The 22,383-nt window shown below is 50.0% G+C and overlaps 1 long non-coding RNA gene across 2 annotated transcripts; it reads left to right on the forward strand.

The window, feature by feature from the left end:
- The first annotated feature begins 679 nt into the window (after window positions 1-679).
- LOC140426014 (uncharacterized) lies at window positions 680-22,383 on the forward strand. Of its 2 annotated transcripts, none has more exons than XR_011948107.1 (3): window positions 680-949; window positions 9,934-10,066; window positions 20,313-22,383. It is a non-coding gene; the product is annotated as an uncharacterized lncRNA (long non-coding RNA). The 2 variants fall into 2 exon arrangements; XR_011948108.1 differs by having other exon boundaries at window positions 20,328-22,383.

A 22,383-nucleotide genomic window follows, 5' to 3' on the forward strand; every position in this document is an offset into this window, starting at 1 on the left:
ATCCGAAGTTCATCCAGCTCCAGCTCCAGTTCCCTAACGCGGTTTCTGAGGAGCTGGAGATGGGTGCACTTACCACAGGTGAAATCAGCAGGGACACTGACGGCGTCCCTCACCTCAAACATTCTGCAGGAGGACCATTGAACTACCTTCCCTGCCATCCCCTCTAGATACCTTGCGGATAAAACAAGAAAAAGAAAGAAAGCGCTTACCTGATATTCACTCACCCCCTTACAGACATTTTAAATTAAGAAAGTTTTCCTGCAAAAAGCCTGCAACAAAATGCCAGACAGAGAAATACACATCACGAAAATCATCCCAGAGAAGGACAAAGGGGACAATAGGCCAGGGCAGGGCCAACAGGAAAATTATGCCAGGAATGTGGATGGCTCAGAGTGAGCTGAGGGAGACAATGACTATGGAAATGAGTTTCTGCCCAAACCAGACAGAAACCTATTCCACTAATGGCAAACTAATTCAAACTGTCCCAGTATCTCCGAGGAGCCATTTGCGAGCAATCAGGCAAGCTCCGGTGACATCATCAGCTATTGTGAAGAAACTGATCAGGTTACCTTCTTCCTGGGGGTAATTAGTGCGCCTTTTGTCTTTGAAATAAATCAGTGGGAGGAGCCAGCCGGCTCCTTTGAAACATGCGTGCTTAAAGATACAGGACACAGACAAGTGAGGGGGAGAGATCTTGGGTTGGTTACCCAGAATTTCTAATTGAGAAGTTTGGCACAGAAATTTGGGCTGGAGGAGATTTGTAAACCAAGAAGAAGAAACTAAAAACCTACGAAGCGGCCACCACAAGGTAGAACTACGGGCTCAACAGGAGAAGCAAGTCTCCACGAACCATGTGCAGAGACAGATGTAACGAACTGGGACCCAAGAAGCCAGAGGGGAGCCTGAAGATTTTGTGTGTTTTTAAACAGACCCATTCAGCTAGGAAGTGGTGAGTATATTTTGTCAGCTTACAGAAACCCCCAATTAGGCTGGGCTTGTTGAGGAGGGGTGGTAAGGGACGATATATATATAACCTCCTGTAAAACATTGCTAAAACTGTTTAAAGTAAGGGTTCTTCGATGTGCTGTTTAGTCTCCTATTTTACACATAATATTTGATAATTGGTGTTTGTGTGTGTGGGTTAGTCTGAGTTGCAGAAGACTCCATTTCTCTTGAATAAATCAAATATTTTAAAACCACCATTATTGTGGTTCTCACCTTCCTTTCAATGCCCGCTCGGGTCAAGTCACAATAATTGCCAGGACATAATCCCGCAGTCAAGGACCAGAAAAGGGGTTCTGAGCGCTTCGAACACGCTCACTCAAGAGAGGCTACTGGTCAGTAATAAACAGTGGTCCCTCTTTCTCTCTCTCTTGTGGGGCATGTCATAATATACACATCAGTGTATGATGGTGCAGAGACACACACTGACTGACACACTGCAAGACCAATCAACACACACAACACAGCAGCCAATCACCAGTTAGGGCACGGTCACTATAAAGGCAGAGGGCACTAGTTTCCCCGCTCATTCGGGTTGCAGCCTCTGAGACAGACAGAGCCCGCAGTCAGTAGCACAAACATCCACCATGTGCTAGCAGTATAGGCTGGTTAGGTTAGGCATAGGTCTTCAGTCAATCTAACATAGTGTCGACCCACAGTGCAAGTATGTTTAACAGCTCTTAGTTAAATAAAATAGAGTTGTACTATTACAAGTGTTGGTAGCCTGTCCATGTTACTGCTAAGGTAAACGCAGTCGCCACAGATCCAGAGTACCCAACACATCATGGTACCAGTATGTGATGTTAGAGTTTAATAGACCTACCTTCAAGTGATCTGCCTTCGACCAGCAATCAGCCATCCGGTAGTATGGACAGCGTCGGCCCCCCCCCGCCGCTCCGCATCACCGGCAACCTCTGTGCGAACTGGAAAATCTTTAAACAACGATTCCAGCTGAACCTCGAAGCTACAGACCTGGAAGCTGCTTCAGACGCCAGGAAGATTGCTCTCTTCCTTTCCACGGCCGGGGACCACGCCATCCATATCTTCAACTCTCTCACTTTCGCTGGAGGTGACGACAAGTCCAAGTTCAAGACAGTCCTGCTCAAATTCGACAGTCACTGTGACATCGAGGTAAATGAAAGTTTTGAGCGCTACGTCTTTCAACAGCGTCTGCAGGGTAAGGATGAACCTTTTCAATCTTTCCTCACCCACCTTCGCATCCTCGCGCAGTCCTGTAATTACGGCTCCACCTCCGACTCGATGATCCGTGACCAGATCGTTTTCGGTGTGCAATCGGACCCCCTACGCCAGCAGCTCCTCGAAGTTAAACAGCTCACGCTTGCGATAGCCATCGAGACCTGCGTTCTGCATGAACACGCCACTAACCGATACTCGCACATTCAAGTGGCTGAACTGGCGTGGCACGGTCCCCACGAGGCAGAGCGGGTGCAAGCCATTAAACTACTTTAGGGCCTAAGCCTGGATGAGGGCGGCCATTTCACGGGCTCCCGTGCATGTGCGCACTGACCGAGGGGACGGCGAGGCCAAAGACCACCATGCGCATGCGCGCACTACGTACGACCGCACCGCGCATGCGTGGTGGCGTACCGAACATTCTGACATCACGACGTGCGGCAACTGTGGCTCCGCCCACTTAAAGCGGCAATGTCCTGCAAAATCCCGACGCTGTCTCCAATGTGGCAACTTGGCCACTATGCAGCCCTATGCAGGTCTGCTCAACCTACTACCTCTCGTCGCTCCAACCAGCCACGCAGGTATGTCCGAACCATCCAGCCACCGGTCACCGATTCCGACTCCGACTTGATTCCGGACCTTGACACCGAGGACCCTAAAGCACCATTTCGGGTGGGCATCATCACCAAACACAAGATGCTCCAGAAGACAAAAGCCAAGTCTCTCCCAATATTCCGCATTGATCCGGACGACGAGTGGTGTGCCACTGTCACGGTCAACCGATCCCGCATCCGATTCCGCCTGGACACCGGCGCTTCAGCCAACCTCATTGCGCAGTCTGACCTCGAAAGCCTCCATGTCAAGCCTACCATCCGCCTGCCAGCTTCTGGATTATAATGGTAATGCCATTGCTGCCAGTGGCTCTTGCCAACTTGAAGTGTCGCACCGGTCATTAAAGGCTAACCTGCCATTCGAAATAGTGGGATCCACTAAAGCCTCCCTGCTTGGTGTTCAGGCGTGCAAACCTCTAAACCTTGTCCAAAGGGTTCACTCCCTGTCACCCGCTGACGCTTCCACATCTCAGGACGCTGACTTTCGGACTCAGCTGAACGCCATCATCACCCGATACCACGGTGTATCGAGGGCATGGGCACACTCCCATACACTTATAAAATCTTGTTAAAACCAAATGCCACGCCTGTGGTGCACGCACCTCGCAGGGTACCAGCACCCCTCAAGGACCGCCTCAAGCAGCAGCTGCAGGACCTCCAGGACCAGGGCACATTTTTGAAAGTTACAGAACCGACTGACTGGGTCAGCTCTATGGTGTGCGTGAAAAAACCATCTGGCGAATTACACAAATGTATTGATCCCAAGGACCTCAACCGCAATATTATGAGAGAACACTATCCCATTCCAAAGCGCGAAGAACTCACTTGCGAGGTGGCTCGCGCCAAATTTTCACCAAGCTAGACGCATCCAAGGGGTTCTGGCAGATCCAACTCGACGCTTCCAGTCGGAAGCTCTGCACATTTAACACCCCATTTGGCCGTTATTGCTACAACCGGATGCCGTTTGGCATCATCTCTGCATCGGAAGTGTTCCACAGAATAATGGAGCAGATGATGGAAGGTATCGAAGGGGATCGCGTATATGTGGACGACATCATCATCTGGCCTACCACCCCGCAGGAGGACACTGATCGCCTCCAACGCGTCTTCCGACGAACCCATGAGCATGGCCTCCGCCTCAACAGGGCCAAATGCTCCTTTGGTCAAACAGAACTTAAATTCCTCGGAGACCACATTTCACGGTTTGGTGTGCAGCCGGATGCTGACCAGGTATCTGCCATTAAGGCCATGAAGACACCGGAGGACAAGAAGGCGGTCCTCCGCTTCCTGGGCATGGTCAATTTCCTGGGGAAATTCATCCCTAACCTCGCCTCCCACGCCACGGCTCTCAGGAACCTGGTTAAGAAGACGACCGAGTTCCAATGGCTCCCCGCCCACGAACAGGAATGGCGGGAACTCAGGGTGAAGCTGACCAAGGCCCCGGTGTTGGCATTTTTCGATCCGGCCAAAGAAACAAAGATCTCCACGGATGCCAGTCAGTCCGGCATTGGAGCAGCGCTCCTTCAACATGACGACGCCTCCTCATGGGCTCCTGTCGCATACACGTCACGTGCAATGACGCCCACCGAACAGAGCGATGCGCAAATTGAAAAAGAGTGCCTGGGCCTTCTTACCGGAGTCGTCAAATTCCATGACTATGTCTATGGACTCCCAAAGTTCACAGTCGAGACAGACCACAGGCCACTGGTCAATATCATTCAAATAGACCTTAACGACATGACGCCGCGCCTGCAGCGCATTCTCCTTAAACTCAGGCGGTACGACTTCGAACTCGGCTACACCCCGGGTAAGGAGCTCATCGTCGCTGATGCACTCTCCCGATCTGCCACCACACCCTGCGACCCAGCGGGCTCCGTGTGCCAAATTGATGCTCAGGTGGCATTCGCCGCATCCAATCTGCCCGCCACGGACGAACGACTCATCCAGATTTGTCGTGAGACGGCCACCAATCCCCTGTTCCAACGTGTCATGCGCCACCTGACAGACGGGTGGCTCAAGGGCCAATGCCCTCAATTCTATAACATTAAAGATGACCTGGCGGTGGTAGATGGCGTCTCCTCGGGGCGTCTCGGGGAGGCTCAAGAAGACAGGGAGCCTTGGGGAGACGGCCGAGACTTGGGGAGACGGGGTGATTAGGGAGATGGGGAGCCTTGGGGAGATGGGGCGTCTCGGGGAGACGGGGAGCCTTGGGGAGACCGGGGAGACTCGAGGAGACCGGGGAGACTAGGGGAGACCGGGGAGACCCGGGGAGACGGGGAGCCTTGGGGAGACGGGGCATCTCGGGGAGACCGGGGAGACTCAGGGAGACCGGGGAGACTCGGGGAGACGGGGTGTCTCGGGGAGATGGGGCATCTCGGGGAGACTCAGGGAGACCGGGGAGACTCGGGGAGACCGGGGAGACTCGGGGAGACGGGGTGTCTCGGGGAGACTCGAGAAGACGGGGAGCCTCGGGGAGACGGCCGAGACACGGGGAGACGGGGTGATCAGGGAGATGGGGAGCCTTGGGAGATGGGGCGTCTCGAGGAGATGGGGAAGATTCAGGGAGACGGGAGAGATTCGGGGAGACAGGGTGTCTCGGGGGAACGGGGCATCTCGGGGAGACCGGGGAGACTCGGGGAGACGGGGTGTCTTGGGGAGACGGGGAGCCTTCGTGAGACAGGGTGTCTCGGGGATACTCGAGGAGACGGGGAGCCTCAGGAAGACGGGGCGTCTTGGGGAGACTCGAGAAGACGGGGAGCCTCGGGGAGACGGCCGAGACCCGGGGAGACGGGGTGATCAGGGAGATGGGGAGCCTTGGGGAGACGGGGCAGCTCGGGGAGACGGGGAAGATTCGGGGAGATTCGGGGAGACGGGGCATCACGGGGAGATGGGGAGCCTTGGGGAGATGGGGCGTCTTGGTGAGACAGGGAAGATTCGGGGAGACGGGGGAGACTCGGCGAGACGGGGAGCCTTGGGGAGATGGGGCGTCTTGGGCAGACGGGGAAGATTCGGGGAGATGGGGCATCTCGGGGAGATGGGGAGAAGGAGCGTCTCGGGGAGACGGGGAGACTCGGGGAGACGGGGTGCCTCGGGGAGACGGGGCGTCACGGGGAGACGGGGCATCCCGGGGAGACGGGGCGTCTCGGGGGACGGGGCGTCTCGGGGGGAGGGGGCGTCTCGGGGAGACGGGGAGCCTCGGGGAGATGGGGCATCTCGGGGAGTCTCGAGGAGACGGGGTGCCGCGGGGAGACGGGGGAGATTCGGGGAGACGGGGTGTCTCGGGGAGACCGGGCAGACTGGGGAGAATCTGGGAGACGGGGCGCCTCGGGGAGTTGGGGTGTCTCGGGGAACTTCGGGGAGACGGGGCATCTCGGGGAGAAGGGACATCTCGAGGAGGCGGGGAAGATTCGGGGAGACGGGACGTCTCGGGGAGATCAGACGATTCGGGGAGATGGGGAAGATTCGGGGAGACCTGGGGCAATGGGGGAGACTCGGGGAATTGGGGGAGACTCGGGGAGACGGGGGAGACTCGGGGAGACGGGGAGCCTCGGGGAGATGGGGCGTCACGGGGAGACTCGAGGAGACGGGGAGCCTCGGGGAGATGGGGCGTCTCGGGGAGACGGGGAGCCTTGTGGCGTCTCGGGGAGACAGGGAACATAGGACATAGAACATTACAGCGCAGTACAGGCCCTTCGGCCCTCGATGTTGCGCCGACCTGTGAAACCACTCTAAAGCCCATCTACTCTATTCCCTTATCGTCCATATGTCTATCCAATGACCATTCGAATGCCCTTAGTGTTGGCGAGTCCACTACTGTTGCAGGCAGGGCATTCCACACCCTTACAACTCTCTGAGTAAAGAACCTACCTCTGACATCTGTCCTATATCTATCTCCCCTCAATTTAAAGCTATGTCCCCTCGAGCTAGACATCACCATCCGAGGAAAAAGGCTCTCACTGTCCACCCTATCCAATCCTCTGATCATCTTGTATGCCTCAATTAAGTCACCTCTTAACCTTCTTCTCTCTAACGAAAACAGCCTCAAGTCCCTCAGCCATTCCTCATAAGATCTTCCCTCCATACCAGGCAACATTCTGGTGAATCTCCTCTGAACCCTTTCCAATGCTTCCACATTCTTCCTATAATGCGGCAACCAGAATTGCACGCAATACTCCAAATGCGGCCGCACCAGAGTTTTGTACAGCTGCAACATGACCTCATGGTTCCGAAACTCAATCCCTCTACCAATAAAAGCTAACACACCGTACGCCTTCTTAACAACCCTCTCAACCTGGGTGGCAACTTTCAGGGATCTATGTACATGGACACCGAGATCTCTCTGCTCATCCACACTGCCAAGAATCTTACCATTAGCCCAGTACTCTGCCTTCCTGTTACTCCTTCCAAAATGAATCACCTCACACTTTTCTGCATTAACTCCATTTGCCACCTCTCAGCCCAGCGCTGCAGCTTATCTATGTCCCTCTGTAACTTGTAACATCCTTCCACACTGTCCACAACTCCACCGACTTTAGTGTCATCTGCAAATTTACTCATCCATCCTTCTACGCCCTCCTCCAGGTCATTTATAAAAATGACAAACAGCAATGGCCCCAAAACAGATCCTTGTGGTACACCACTAGTAACTGGACTCCAGTCTGAACATTTCCCATCAACCACCACCCTTTGTCTTCTTCCAGCTAGCCAATTTCTGATCCAAACTGCTAAATCACCCTGAATCCCATGCCTCTGTATTTTCTGCAGTAGCCTACCGTGGGGAACCTTATCAAACGCTTTACTGAAATCCATATACACCACATCAACTGCTTTACCCTCATCCATCTGTTTGGTCACCTTCTCAAAGAACTCAATAAGGTTTGTGAGGTACGACCTACCCTTAACAAAACCGTGTTGACTATCTCTAATCAAATTATTCCTTTCCAGATGATTATACATCCTATCTCTTATAAACCTTTCCAAGAATTTGCCCACAACAGAAGTAAGGCTCACTGGTCTATAGTTACCGGGGTTGTCTCTACTCCCCTTCTTGAACAAGGGGACAACATTTGCTATCCTCCAGTCTTCTGGTACTATTCCTGTAGACAAAGATGACTTAAAGATCAAAGCCAAAGGCTCAGCAATCTCCTCCCTAGCTTCCCAGAGAATCCTAGGATAAATCCCATCCGGCCCAGGGGACTTATCTATTTTCACACTTTCCAGAATTGCTAACACCTCCTCCTTATGAACCTCAAGCCCTTCTAGTCTAGTAGCCTGAATCTCAGTATTCTCCTCGACAACATTGTCTTTTTCCTGTGTGAATACTGACGAAAAATATTCATTTAGCACCTTTCCTATCTCCTCGGACTCCAAGCACAACTTCCCACTACTGTCCTTGACTGGCCTTACTCTTACCCAAGTCATTCTTTTATTCCTGACATATCTATAGAAAGCTTTAGGGTTATCCTTGATCCTACCTGCCAAAGACTTCTCATGTCCCCTCCTGGCTCTTCTTAGCTCTCTCTTTAGGTCCTTCCTAGCTAACTTGTAACTCTCGAGCGCCCTAACTGAACCTTCATGTCTCATCTTTACATAAGCCTCCTCCTTCCTCTTGACAAGTATTTCGACTGCTTTAGTAAACCACGGTTCCCTTGCTCGACCACTTCCTCCCTGCCTGACAGGTACATTCTTATCAAGGACACGCAGTAGCTGTTCCTTGAATAAGCTCCACATTTCCATTGTACCCATCCCCTGCAGTTTTCCTCTCCATCCGATGCATCCTAAGTCTTGCCTCATCGCATCATAATTGCCTTTCCCCCAGATATAACTCTTGCCCTGCGGTATATACCTATCCCTTTCCATCACTAAAGTAAACGTAATGGAATTGTGGTCAATATTCAGGGAGATGGGGAGGCGGGGTGCCTCGGGGAGACGGGGAGCCTCAGGGAGCCGGGCCGTCTTGAGGAGGTGGGGCGTCTCGGGGAGATGGGGAGAAGGGAGGTCACGGGGAGACGGGAAGCCTCGGGAAGACGGGGCGTCTTGGGGAGACGGGGCCTCTCGGGGAGACGGGGAGAAGGGACGTCACGGGGAGACGGGAAGCCTCGGGGAGCCGGGGCGTCTTGAGGAAGCGGGGACGATTCGGGGAGACGGGGAAGATTCGAAGAGACGGGGCGTTTCGGGGAGATGGGGAAGATTCGGGGAGACAGGGGAGACTCGGGGAGATGGGGGAGACGGGGTAGACTCGGGGAGACGGGCGTCTCGGGCAGACGGGAGCCTCGGGGAGACGGGGAGCCTCGGGGAGACGGGGCGTCTGGGGGAGATGGGGCGTCTCGGGGAGATGGGGTGACTCGGGGTGACGGGGCGTCTCGGGGAGACGGGGCGACTCGGGGAGACTCAGGGAGACAGGGCGTCTTGAGGAGATGGGGCGTCTTGGGGAGACGGGGAAGGCTCGGAGAGCCGGGGATGACTCGGGGAGACGGGGGTGACTCGGTGGGACGGGGCATCTCAGGGAGATGGGGGTGACTCGGGGGGACGGGGAAGATGGGGCGTCTCAGGGTGTGATGTTGTACGAATAAAGTAATGGCATGATGGGAAAACTGGTCAATGGGAAGACTGGTCAACTAGTTGATACAATGTAAGAAAAGCTGACCTAGCCACTTCAATGTACCAGAGCCCTTTGTAAGGTATGCTAATCTAGCTATTCCAAAATGCCTGACCTCTGTAATTTCTGATAAGGCTAACTCGTCATAACCCAGGGTGGTATGAATAAGACAAGATAAGGAATGGATGAGTTTCCTCCGACCTTTTAATATTCTATCAAAGGACAAGATAATGATATGAGGGATGAGACAAAGAGTCCGAGAGGATCAACAGGTCAGCAGGTTTATGACATTGCTTCCGTTTCTACTTCCGATCGAATTCCTGACTAAGCTGTAGTCACGCAATCTTGATAATGATAATGTATAAATACTGAGCTGATTCTCTGTGAAAGCGCGGACTTGGGAAGGAATCAGCAGTGGTACTAACTGCTCTCTGACCTCAAGTTTCAGCCACTACTGCATGCAGTCTTTTCGTAAATGAAGCCTTATTATTTTGCCATAACGAGCATTGTTGAATCTTTCTACTACAGTCCAGAAGCAGGGAATTATTGACTTCTACATTTGGCGCAAGCAAGCAGCTACCAATACCCTGAGTGAATTCTGTGGGGTACTGAAGAAATGATCGAGCCACGACCCGGAGGGAAGAGACGGCGCCGGCACAAGGTAAGATTCACCTTGGTCTCTCTCTCTCTCTCTCTCTCGGATCGGTGGTTCGACCCCTCATCCCTGACGGAAGTAATTAACAGGTGACGGTGCTCGAATCTAAATTGGACTGTTAGTAGGGTACTTAAGGTCAGGGACCCCTATTGTGGTTAGCCTTAGGTCAGGGACCTCTTGTTACACAGGCTTAAGTTTGGGTCAGTGACCCTGTGATTTGATTTGGTACCAGGGATTTTTTGAACATTTTTTGTTGCCAGGGGCACAGTTTACTGACATTATGGGACAGAGTTTAGACAAAACAGGGGGCAATTCCTCTCTATTTTTTATGTGTTCTGAGACCCCTTCTCAAGAACGTAATTTCCGAAGATTATCTGCTGCACTGAACATCAAATTGGGTAAAGATATTTGGCCACTAGGTGGCACATGGAACTTGGAAAATCGCACTGCAGCTGAAAAAACTATTTGGTCAAAACGAAATGTTGGTTCCAAATGGAAAACTTAAATTTCACAATGGAAAAAAGAGTTGACTAGGCACCACGAACGATCACTATTAATAAGTTGGAGGGATAACGCCCATAAAGAAGGGATTGCTGAGTGTGTGGACGGTAAATCAAAGAATTGGGAAACTTTAAAGTAATAAGAAATCTCCAAGCAATAGACAGGTAGGGCTATCCCATCAGATTAACCGAAAGGAGGATCCTCCCAGTTGCCCTGGCATGCTGATGTTTCCCTTCTCGGGCGATACGGAGGAAGAGGAGGAATCGACCCATAGACCCTCCCTTTATCCAGCGCTCCCCGCTGCATCTTTGCCACCGTCCCGAGTCCAGCCTCCCCCTTATGGTCCCGCTGCCAATGAAATTCCCGCTGCAACTTCTCCTGTCGCATCCCGCACTCGATCACAAACGCAATCCCTGAATATGGAACAACCCTTCACCTCTGTCAATCAGGCTCTTCTTGATTTATCACTCCAACGTTAGGAGTAGGAAGATTTTCCGCCGCCACCTCCCCCCCGCAAATTATCCCATCAGGAGTGTTATAAACCCCCACGCTGGTGATAATGACGACCCATTCATTGAGGTGTGGCAGGCATTTAAACCTCAGGAACTATGTTTGATCATGGCCAATGTCCCTCCTGGAAAGGTGACCCAGAAGGGTTCACTGAGTTTTTGAGGAGAACTGCGACTATGTACGGTGTGACCGCACGGGATCAATACAATATTCACTGATTTATTCATCACTTCCCCCAGAGATAGGGGAAAGGTGGAAAAATGAATTGGGACTTCATGGGGACACGTGGACGTCCTTCAGTGCCGCACACCGAACGGAGGACGATCCGCGCACTTTAATGTTCCCAGCACTGAAACGGGCTCTCCGTAAGCCCGTTGACATCGCCAAACTCCATGAATGTAACCCCACTTCTAAGGAAGATGGTCCAGAATTTTTCGACCGCTTTCGTGGCGTGTACACTCTTTACTCCGGGGACATTGCTTTCAATGCAGGAACACAGTCTCCCCAATTCAATGCACCACTGATGCAGGTTTTGTCTGACTGCGTAGCATCCAGTATTAAAACTAACAACATGGACTGGTCTGACAATTCTAAATCTCAAATGAAACGTACTGTGTCTTATTATTGGAGCAATGGCCGCAACCGTGAGACCTGTTACAAAGACACTTCGCCTAGAATTAAATCTGAATTCGTCCAACGTCCCTCTCAAAGAAGAGCTCCTAAAGGTCAGAACTCTCAGACAGATTCACGTTACTATCGCCCAGGTTGCACGGACCCTCCTGAATTTGGTTACCGCCCACAGGCTTCTTACCCCTTCACTCCACACACGGAGGATTTCGACAGCGCTCCTCCGCGTCGTCCTCCTGCCAAATATAATGTTACTTGCTTCAACTGTCAACATACAGGCCACTACGCTAGGGATTGTCCAGCACCCCGACGACAAGGTAGATTTCAACCCCGTCGGCAGACACCCTTCACTACCTCTAACCCCTACTGACTAGCCAGATCGAACTTTCCGGTCCTCTCGACAGACCACTCTGACGAGCCCACCGCTACGATTTACATAGAGGGCGTGCCTATCCCCTTTCTGATTGACACCGGCGTGACTCATTCTACGTTAGACTGAACATTAATTCAGAAGCATAGATTTCCCCTTTCTGATAAGCATGTGGAACTTGCTGGTTTCATGGGGGAAGGTGCTGTTTATCCGCTTACGAAGCCGCTCTCTGTTCAATTTGAGGGCCGGGAATGTTGCATCCCTTTCACAGTTACCCGCGTCCTCGGTGTCAACCTGGCCGGACGTGACTTGCTGTGTCCCTTGCAGGTGGAAATTGTTTGCCTTGATAGCGGCATTACTATCTCACCTATCCCGCAGGCCCAGCTTCGAAATTTTCCCCTTTTCACTACTCCACAATGGTGGTCGGTTGATTTTGATCCCTCCCACTTTTTTTACCTCCCTTGGATATTCCTTCTCCACATGTAACTCTTTGCTACGATCATACGGGATGCTCGCCTGAATTGGAGAGCATTTACCAAGACGCCCTCGGTTCCCTACAATCCGTTTCCTTTGTTGGCCTCGCTGAGGGAAAAGAAGGGTCTGCCTTTCTTGTCGATTTACCCCACGGCCTCTGGCGTCAGTCAGGACTCATGTCACCCCACGTGACCCTTACTGTCAACGAAGGCTATAGTGCTGAGTCCTTGGGATTTCTGGCAGCTGCACTACGAGGACAAGCTGATCCTTTCTTTACTGGACGACAAACCTTTCCCGAAGGCACTTTAGAATATTTTCCACAACAATTTTGTCTCAATGGTACATTGCACCACCATCGACCAGTCCAGTCTCTGATTTCGGGAGTCCCCGCAGATTTATGGGCCGCATCCAAACACGAAGTTGGTCTCACTAATGTACCTCCCGTCGTTATTAAAGTCAAGCCTGAGATGCCCTTGCCCTCCCTTTCACAGTACCCTTTACGCCCCGAGGCTGAAGAAGGAGTCTCGGTCATAATTCAATTGTTCCTTCAACAGGGAATTTTGATACCATGCCAATCGCCCTGTAACACCCCGATTCTTCCAGTTCCTAAGATAGGAAGACCATCCGAATGGTGTTTGGTTCAAGACCTCCAACGTATTAATCAGATAGTAGAACCATTACATCCTATTGTCCCAAACCCGGCGACAATCCTTAGTAATGTCCCACCGGAAGCGACTGTTTTCACCCTTGTTGATTTACAACATGCCTTTTTTGCGATACCCCTCGCCCCTGAATCACAGTATTTGTTTGCCTTTACATTTAAGGGCAACCAGTACACTTGGACTAGGCTCCCACAGAGCTTCATTCATTCTCCAACCCTTTTCTCACAAGTTAGCGACATCATCAACTCCTGGTGGCTCCACAAGCATCCAATATGTTGATGATTTACTCCTTGCCAGCCTGACTTCAACGCTAACCAGCGTGACACCGTTTACCTGCTCATCCGTCTCCATTCGTGGGGATATGTGATCCCGCCCGCTAAAGTTCATAAAGGCCAACGACAGGTCAAATTTTTGGGTATCCTAATAAGTGCTACTGATCGCTCCCTTATTCAGGAACGTATTAATCCTATATTACAGACCCCATTTCCTCCCTCGCCCAAGCAGGTGTGAGCTTTTTTTGGATTGGTGAACATTTGCAGACAATGGATTCCGAATGTTACTGTCCATGCTAAAGAATTAACTCCGTACTCCTCTCAAAATGCTCCTCTTAAGTTTGAACTACCCGACTCGGCAAAGCAATCTTTTGTTACTCTCAAAAACGCCCTGGCTACCGCCCCAGCGCTAGGACGACCTATGTATGACAGACCCTTTCAGGTGTACATTAATGTTCTTGATGAATGTGCCACTGGTGTTGTGAGAACGATGACCGGCGTCGCCCGGTCGCCGACTATTCTACGAAATTGGATCCTGTAGCTTGCGGTCTACCTCCCTGCACCCAGATTCTGACGGCTGTCCATTTGTTAGCGCAGGCGGCCTCTAATCTGACCCTTCACCAGCCAGTACAAGTGCATATCTCGCACTCTATTGTGGCTCTCCTAACGTCTCAGCAAACCCAGCACCTGACTCAAGCTCGCTTGAGCCGCTATGAGGTTTCACTATTGCAGAACCCTTACCGTTCTTTTCATTACTGTTCTACCTTAAATTCTGCTGTGCTCCTCGAGCAGCCCCCCAATAACCTTGCTGACCCACCACACGATTGTTTGCTTAGGAATCCTTACTGCGCCTCGCCCGGATTTAACGGAGCGGCCTATTGAAAATCCAGATCTCATTTCTTATGTTGATGGCAGTTTGAGTGCTTTTTGAGTGCGATAGTGAGAGTTTGGTGACTGAGGGAGTGCTGAATTTGGTGCTTTTTGAGTGCGATAGTGAGAGTTTGGTGACCGAGGGAGTAAGGTGAGGAGGGAGTAAGGTGCTCCTTTCATTTTGTTTCCGACATTTCCGCAAAGAGTGCGAAGAGAGCCAGGAGTTCACAGGAAGTGTAGCTGACTGGGAGCAGAGTCGGAGGGCGGAGATCTAGTTAGTCCACACAGCAGCTATATTCTTTAAGGTAAGAGGGGATGGAGGCTAGGCCAGTAACATGCTCCTCCTGTAGGATGTGGGTGGTGAGGGATACCACCGGTGTCCCCACTGACTATACCTGCAGGAAGTGCACCCAACTTCAGCTCCTCAAAGACCGTGTCAGGGAACTGGAGCTGAAGCTGGATGAACTTCGGATCATCCGGGAGGCAGAGGGGGTGATTGAGAAGAGTTACAGGGAGGTAACCACACCCAAGGTACAGGACAAGAATAGCTGGGTTACAGTCAGGGGGAAAAAAACAAACAGGCAGACAGTGCAGGGATCCCTCGTGGCCGTTCCCCTTCAAAACAAGTATACCGTTTTGGATGCTGTTGGGGGGGATGACCTACCGGGGGAAGGCCCTAGCGGCCAGGTCTCTGGCACTGAGTCTGGCTCTGGGGCTCAGAAGGGAAGGGGGGAGAATAGAAAAGCAATAGTTGTAGGAGATTCAATGGTTAGGGGAATAGATAAGAGATTCTGTGGTCGCGAGCGAGACTCCCGGAAGGTATGTTGCCTCCCGGGTGCCAGGGCCAGGGATGTCTCAGATCGTGTCTTCAGGATCCTTAAGGGGGAGGGGGAGCAGCCAGAAGTCGTGGTGCACATTGGTACCAACGACATAGGTAGAAAAGGGGTGTGGAGGTAATAAACAAGTTTAGGGAGTTAGGCTGGAAGTTGAAAGCCAGGACAGACAGAGTTGTCATCTCTGGTTTGTTGCCGGTGCCACGTGATAGCGAGGCTAGGAATAGGGAGAGAGTGCAGTTGAACACGTGGCTGCAGGAATGGTGTAGGAGGGAGGGCTTCAGGTATTTGGATAATTGGAGCGCATTCTGGGGAAGGTGGGACCTGTACAAGCAGGACGGGTTGCATCTGAACCAGAGGGGCACCAATATCCTGGGAGGGAGGTTTGCTAGTACTCTTCGGGAGGGTTTAAACTAATTTGGCAGGGGAATGGGAACCGGATTTGTAGTCCAGCAATTTGTAGCCGATATTCAGGACACCAAAGCATGTAATGAGGCAGTGGGGAAGGGAACACTGACAAAGGAGAGTATTTGCAGGCACGGAGATGGGTTGAAGTGTGTATACTTCAACGCAAGAAGCATCAGGAATAAGGTGGGTGAACTTAAGGCATGGATCGGTACTTGGGACTACGATGTGGTGGCCATCACGGAAACTTGGATAGAAGAGGGGCAGAAATGGTTGTTGGAGGTCCCTGGTTATAGATGTTTCAATAAGATTAGGGAGGGTGGTAAAAGAGGTGGGGGGGTGGCATTATTAATTAGAGATAGTATAACAGCTGCAGAAAGGCAGTTCGAGGAGTATCACCCTATTGAGGTAGTATGGGTTGAAGTCAGAAATAGGAAAGGAGCAGTCACCTTGTTAGGAGTTTTCTATAGGCCCCCCAATAGTAACAGAGATGTGGAGGAACAGATTGGGAAACAGATTTTGGAAAGGTGCAGAAGTCATAGGGTAGTAGTCATGGGCGACTTTAACTTCCCAAATATTGAGTGGAAACTCTTTAGATCAAATAGTTTGGATGGGGTGGTGTTTGTGCAGTGTGTCCAGGAAGCTTTTCTAACACAGTATGTAGATTGTCCGACCAGAGGAGGGGCAATATTGGATTTAGTACTGGGTAATGAACCAGGGCAAGTGATAGATTTGTTAGTGGGGGAGCATTTTGGAGATAGTGACCACAATTCTGTGACTTTCACTTTAGTAATGGAGAGGGATAGGTACGTGCAACAGGGCAAGGTTTACAATTGGGGGAAGGGTAAATACGATGTTGTCAGACAAGAATTGAAGTGCATAAGTTGGGAACATAGGCTGGCAGGGAAGGACACAAGTGAAATGTGGAACTTGTTCAAGGAACAGGTGCTACGTGTCCTTGATATGTATGTCCCTGTCAGGCAGGGAAGAGATGGTCGAGTGAGAGAACCATGGTTGACAAGAGAGGTTGAATGTCTTGTTAAGAGGAAAAAGGTGACTTATGTAAGGCTGAGGAAACAAGGTTCAGACAGGGCATTGGAGGGATACAAGATAGCCAGGAGGGAACTGAAGAAAGGGATTAGGAGAGCTAAGAGAGGGCATGAACAATCTTTGGCGGGTAGGATCAAGGAAAACCCCAAGGCCTTTTACACATATGTGAGAAATATGAGAATGACTAGAGCGAGGGTAGGTCCGATCAAGGACAGTAGCGGGAGATTGTGTATTGAGTCTGAAGAGATAGGAGAGGTCTTGAATGAGTATTTTTCTTCTGTATTTACAAATGAGAGGGGCGATATTGTTGGAGAGGACAGTGTGAAACAGATTGGTAAGCTCGAGGAAATACTTGTCAGGAAGGAAGATGTGTTGGGCATTTTGAAAAACTTGAGGATAGACAGGTCCCCCGGGCCTGACGGGATATATCCAAGGATTCTATGGGAAGCAAGAGATGAAATTGCAGAGCCGTTGGCAATGATCTTTTCGTCCTCACTGTCAACAGGGGTGGTACCAGGGGATTGGAGAGTGGCGAATGTCGTGCCCCTGTTCAAAAAAGGAACTAGGGATAACCCTGGGAATTACAGGCCAGTTAGTCTTACTTCGGTGGTAGGCAAAGTAATGGAAAGGGTACTGAAGGATAGGATTTCTGAGCATCTGGAAAGACACTGCTTGATTAGGGATAGTCAGCACGGATTTGTGAGGGGTAGGTCTTGCCTTACAAGTCTTATTGAATTCTTTGAGGAGGTGACCAAGCATGTGGATGAAGGTAAAGCAGTGGATGTAGTGTACATAGATTTTAGTAAGGCATTTGATAAAGTTCCCCATGGTAGGCTTATGCAGAAAGTAAGGAGGCATGGGATAGTGGGAAATTTGGCCAGTTGGATAACGAACTGGCTAACCGATAGAAGTCAGAGAGTGGTGGTGGATGGCAAATATTCAGCCTGGTTCCCAGATACCAGTGGTGTACCGCAGGGATCAGTTCTGGGTCCTCTGCTGTTTGTGATTTTCATTAATGACTTGGATGAGGGAGTTGAAGGGTGGGTCAGTAAATTTGCAGACGATACGAAGATTGGTGGAGTTGTGGATAGTAAGGAGGGCTGTTGTCGGCTGCAAAGAGACATAGATAGGATGCAGAGCTGGGCTGAGAAGTGGCAGATGGAGTTTAACCCTGAAAAGTGTGAGGTTGTCCATTTTGGAAGGACAAATATGAATGCGGAATATAGGGTTAACGGTAGAGTTCTTAGCAATGTGGAGGAGCAGAGAGATCTTGGGGTCTATGTTCATACATCTTTGAAAGTTGCCACTCAAGTGGATAGAGCTGTGAAGAAGGCCTATGGTGTGCTCGCGTTCATTAACAGAGGGATTGAATTTAAGAGCCGTGAGGTGATGATGCAGCTGTACAAAACTTTGGTAAGGCCACATTTGGAGTACTGTGTACAGTTCTGGTCGCCTCATTTTAGGAAGGATGTGGAAGCTCTGGAAAAGGTGCAAAGAAGATTTACCAGGATGTTGCCTGGAATGGAGAGTAGGTCTTACGAGGAAAGGTTGAGGGTGCTAGGCCTTTTCTCATTAGAGCGGAGAAGGATGAGGGGCGACTTGATAGAGGTTTATAAGATGATCAGGGGAATAGATAGAGTAGACAGTCAGAGACTTTTTCCCCGGGTGGAACACAGCATTACAAGGGGACATAAATTTAAGGTGAAAGGTGGAAGATATAGGAGGGATATCAGAGGTAGGTTCTTTACCCAGAGAGTAGTGGGGGCATGGAATGCACTGCCTGTGGAAGTAGTTGAGTCGGAAACATTAGGGACCTTCTAGCAGCTATTGGATAGGTACATGGATGATGGTAAAATGATATAGTGTAGATTTATTTGTTCTTAAGGGCAGTACGGTAGCATTGTGGATAGCGCAATTGCTTCACAGCTCCATGGTCCCAGGTTCGATTCCGGCTTGGGTCATTGTCTGTGCGGAGTCTGCACGTCCTCCCCGTGTCTGCGTGGGTTTCCTCCGGGTGCTCCGGTTGCCTCCCACAGTCCAAAGATGTGCGGGTTAGGTGAATTGGCCAATGATAAATTGCCCTTAATGTCCAAATTGCCCTTGGTGTTGGGTGGAGGTGTTGAGTTTGGGTATGGTGCTCTTTCCAAGAGCCGGTGCAGACTCAAAGGGCCGAATGGCCTCCTTCTGCACTGTAAATTCAATGATAATCTATGATTAATCCAGGACAAAGGTTCGGCACAACATCGTGGGCCGAAGGGCCTGTTCTGTGCTGTATTTTCTATGTTCTATGTTCCTCCATTTCTCTCACTGGTATCCCACAGCCGTTGTAACAGACACTGATGTTCGGGAAGCAGCAACCTTCCAGACCCCTGTCTCTGCACAAAAAGCCGAGCTATTCGCCCTTACCGAGCATGTATTTTGGCCGCAGATAAAAGTGCAAATGTTTACACCGATTCTAGGTATGCCTTTGGCGTGACCCACGATTTTGGCCGCCTCTGGCAACAACGAGGCTTTCTCACCTCTGCGGGAGCTCCCATTCAAAACGCTCTTTGGGTTAAAAATCTCCTTGATGCTATTCAGCTTCCTCATCAATTGGCAATTATTAAATGTGCTGCGCACACAAAGGGGGACACTCCTGTTCAATTAGGGAATGCCCGTGCTGATTCAGCTGCTAAAGCTGCGGCTACATCAGCCTCTTTGATTGTTCCCAGTGGGGCTAATCAGACTCTAAATCAGGTACCTGCATTAGGAACGAAGGGCATGCCAGAGATAACTGAGGTTCAATATTTATAGAGGGACGCCTCTTATTCTGAGCGCGCACTATGGAAGTCAATGGGATGTTCGCACTCCTTGACACGGGACCTCTGGTTTACTCCAGTTGGTCAAGTTTGTATTCAGAATTCTTTCATGCCGGTACTTATTGATTATTTGCATTCTTGTACCCATCTTGGCAAGGAGGTAATAGCACAGCTACTCCTGAAAACTTGGTGACATCCAGATTTGAATACAGCAGCGCAAACGCGGCTGGATCGATGCGTCATTTGCATGGAACATAATAAGGGTAAAGGCATTAAATGCCCTCCAGGAACCACTCCCTTGCCAGGTGGCCCTTTTGCCTGTATACAGCTTGATTTTATTGAATTACCAAAAGTACAGTGCTATAAATATTGTTTAGTAATAATTAATGTGTTTAATAAATGGATTGAAGCCTTCCGCACCACGAATTGTACTGCAGATACGGTGGTGAAGTTGTTGTTAACAGAAGTTATTCCTTGTTTTGGGGTACCCAAAATGGTGAGCTCAGACAATGGACCACATTTTGTGGCTTGGATCAATACTGAATTGTGCAAAGCACTCGTAATTAAACAGCAACTGCACTGCGCGTATCACCCGCAGGCAGCAGGAATTGTGGAAAGAGCCAACGGGACTTTAAAAGAAAAATTATCTAAATTGACTGAAGAAACTGGGTTAAATTGGCTAAAGGTATTACCCTTGGCACTGTTTCACATGTGAGTGACTCCCCATTCGCGGACCGGACTGTCAGCTGCAGAGATAGTCTATGGCCGGCCAATGAGGACTCGCTGGGATGCCCATGAAAACCCCCTAGAGGGAGTAGACCTCCATGTGCTGGGGGAACAGATGTAGAACTATTTGAAGCAATTAACATTTTCTCTGAAGTTTCTCCACTCACAGGTGAAACAGGCTCATCTCCCAGTGACAGCAGGGACAACCGTCCCTCGATATCCAGTGATCGAACCCGGAGACTACGTATTGGTAAAGAACTGGGACAGAAAGAAACTAGGACAACGCTGGAGCAGACCTTTCCTAGTACTGCTGACTACACTGACGTCCGTCAAGCTTGAAGGACGTTCAAGTTGGATACATCTATCCGACTGCAAGAAGATAGTTTCCAACCGAGACGCGAAAACAGGATGAAGACCTTCATTATCATTTTTGGACTCTCTGGACTATTTAGCCTTAATGGCCACTCAGTAGTAAAAAAAAACGGACTACCCGGGAACTGCATGCTAATACCTATTTATATATGTCATATCTTTATGCTGAAAAATTGAATGTAAGCAAGTGTTGGGTTTGCACTCACATCCCCATCCATTCGAGGGAAGGAATACCTCTCCAATCCCTCCCCTTTCATATCGCAGAGACAGTTGAATGGATTTTACGACAAAATCAAACAGGGATCAGGGGAGATATGGAAATATGACATGACTAAATTTCCAGCTTCGTATCAGCCTGCTTAGAATCATGCCTTGACTCCACCCCCCCTCACTGTCCACTCGTATAATGTTCAAGGTTCCATGTGTTTTAATAAATCAGGGAAAGGAAAGTTAATGGGGCAAAGTAGGTGCAACCTTACAGTAGACTGGCAAGGACCGGTACCAGGCATATCCAACAAGGGCATGTTTAACTGTGATTGGTCCAGGGTATGGAATATAACCTCTAATAGTTCATGGGGACAGACATCCCCAATTCCCTGGTTGACATTAGCTGATGATTTTACGGCCTATAATGGAACCTATTTTATATGCGGCACTAAAGCATACCCGTGGCTCCCTATTGGTTGGGCAGGATCCTGTTACCTGGGATATGTCGTATCCCAAATGCGTCACCTACCCACTCTTAAGCACTACCCCTCGCGAGCCAAAAGGACGATTACTAAAACAGAACAGTTCTTCATGATGGCCTTTCCCTTGTATGGAACGGGCAAGGCAGCCAACAAACTGATCCACATGGCCACAGCATTGGAACAACTGGCGAACGTAACGGCAGCAGACGCCAGGGAAACTGGACAGGCACTGGCCGAGGTCTCAGCTGAGCTAGTAGCTGTCCGGACCGTGGCATTACAAAATCGACTGGCTTTGGATTATCTGTTAGCCTCGCAGGGAGGAACGTGCACTATTGTTGGTCAGGAGTGCTGTACTTATATTCCAGATGGCTCTGAAAATATCACTAACCTGGCCGACCATATTAAGAGACAGGCTGATCAAATTCAAGAGATTGGCAGTGAATTTCATGACTATAACCCGCCGGGATGGCTAGGATGGTTGGGTCACGGATTATTTGATTGGATCTTTAAGGCCTTCATTCTACTACTACTAATGCTATGGATAGCATTGCTTGGTTGCTTGTGTAAATGCATTTTCAATCGAGTAATCGATATCCCTATTTAACTAGCTGTCATGATATGACAAAAGGAGGGAATGTTATGTTGTACGAATTAATGGGAAAACTGGTCAATGGGAAGACTGGTCAACTAGTTGATACAATGTAAGAAAAGCTGACCTAGCCACTTCAATGTACCAGAGCCCTTTGTAAGGAATGCTGATCTAGCTATTCCAAAATGCCTGACCTCTAATTTCTGATAAGGCTAACTCGTCATAACCCAGGGCGGTATGAATAAGACAAGATAAGTAATGGATGAGTCTCCTCCGACCTTTTAATGTTCTATCAAAGGACAAGATAATGGTATGAGGGATGAGACAAAGAGTCCGAGAGGACCAACGGGTCAGCAGGTTTATGACATTGCTTCCGTTTCTACTTCCGATCGAATTCCTGACTAAGCTGTAGTCACGCAATCTTGATAATGATAATGTATAAATACTGAGCTGATTCTGTGAAAGCACGGACTTGGGAAGGAATCAGTAGTGGTACTAACTGCTCTCTGACCTCAAGTTTCAGCCAATACTGCATGCAGTCTTTTCGTAAATAAAGCCTTGTTATTTTGCCATAA

This window comes from Scyliorhinus torazame, chromosome 7 (genome assembly GCF_047496885.1).
Source record: "Scyliorhinus torazame isolate Kashiwa2021f chromosome 7, sScyTor2.1, whole genome shotgun sequence".
Classification (NCBI taxonomy): Eukaryota; Metazoa; Chordata; class Chondrichthyes; order Carcharhiniformes; family Scyliorhinidae; genus Scyliorhinus; species Scyliorhinus torazame.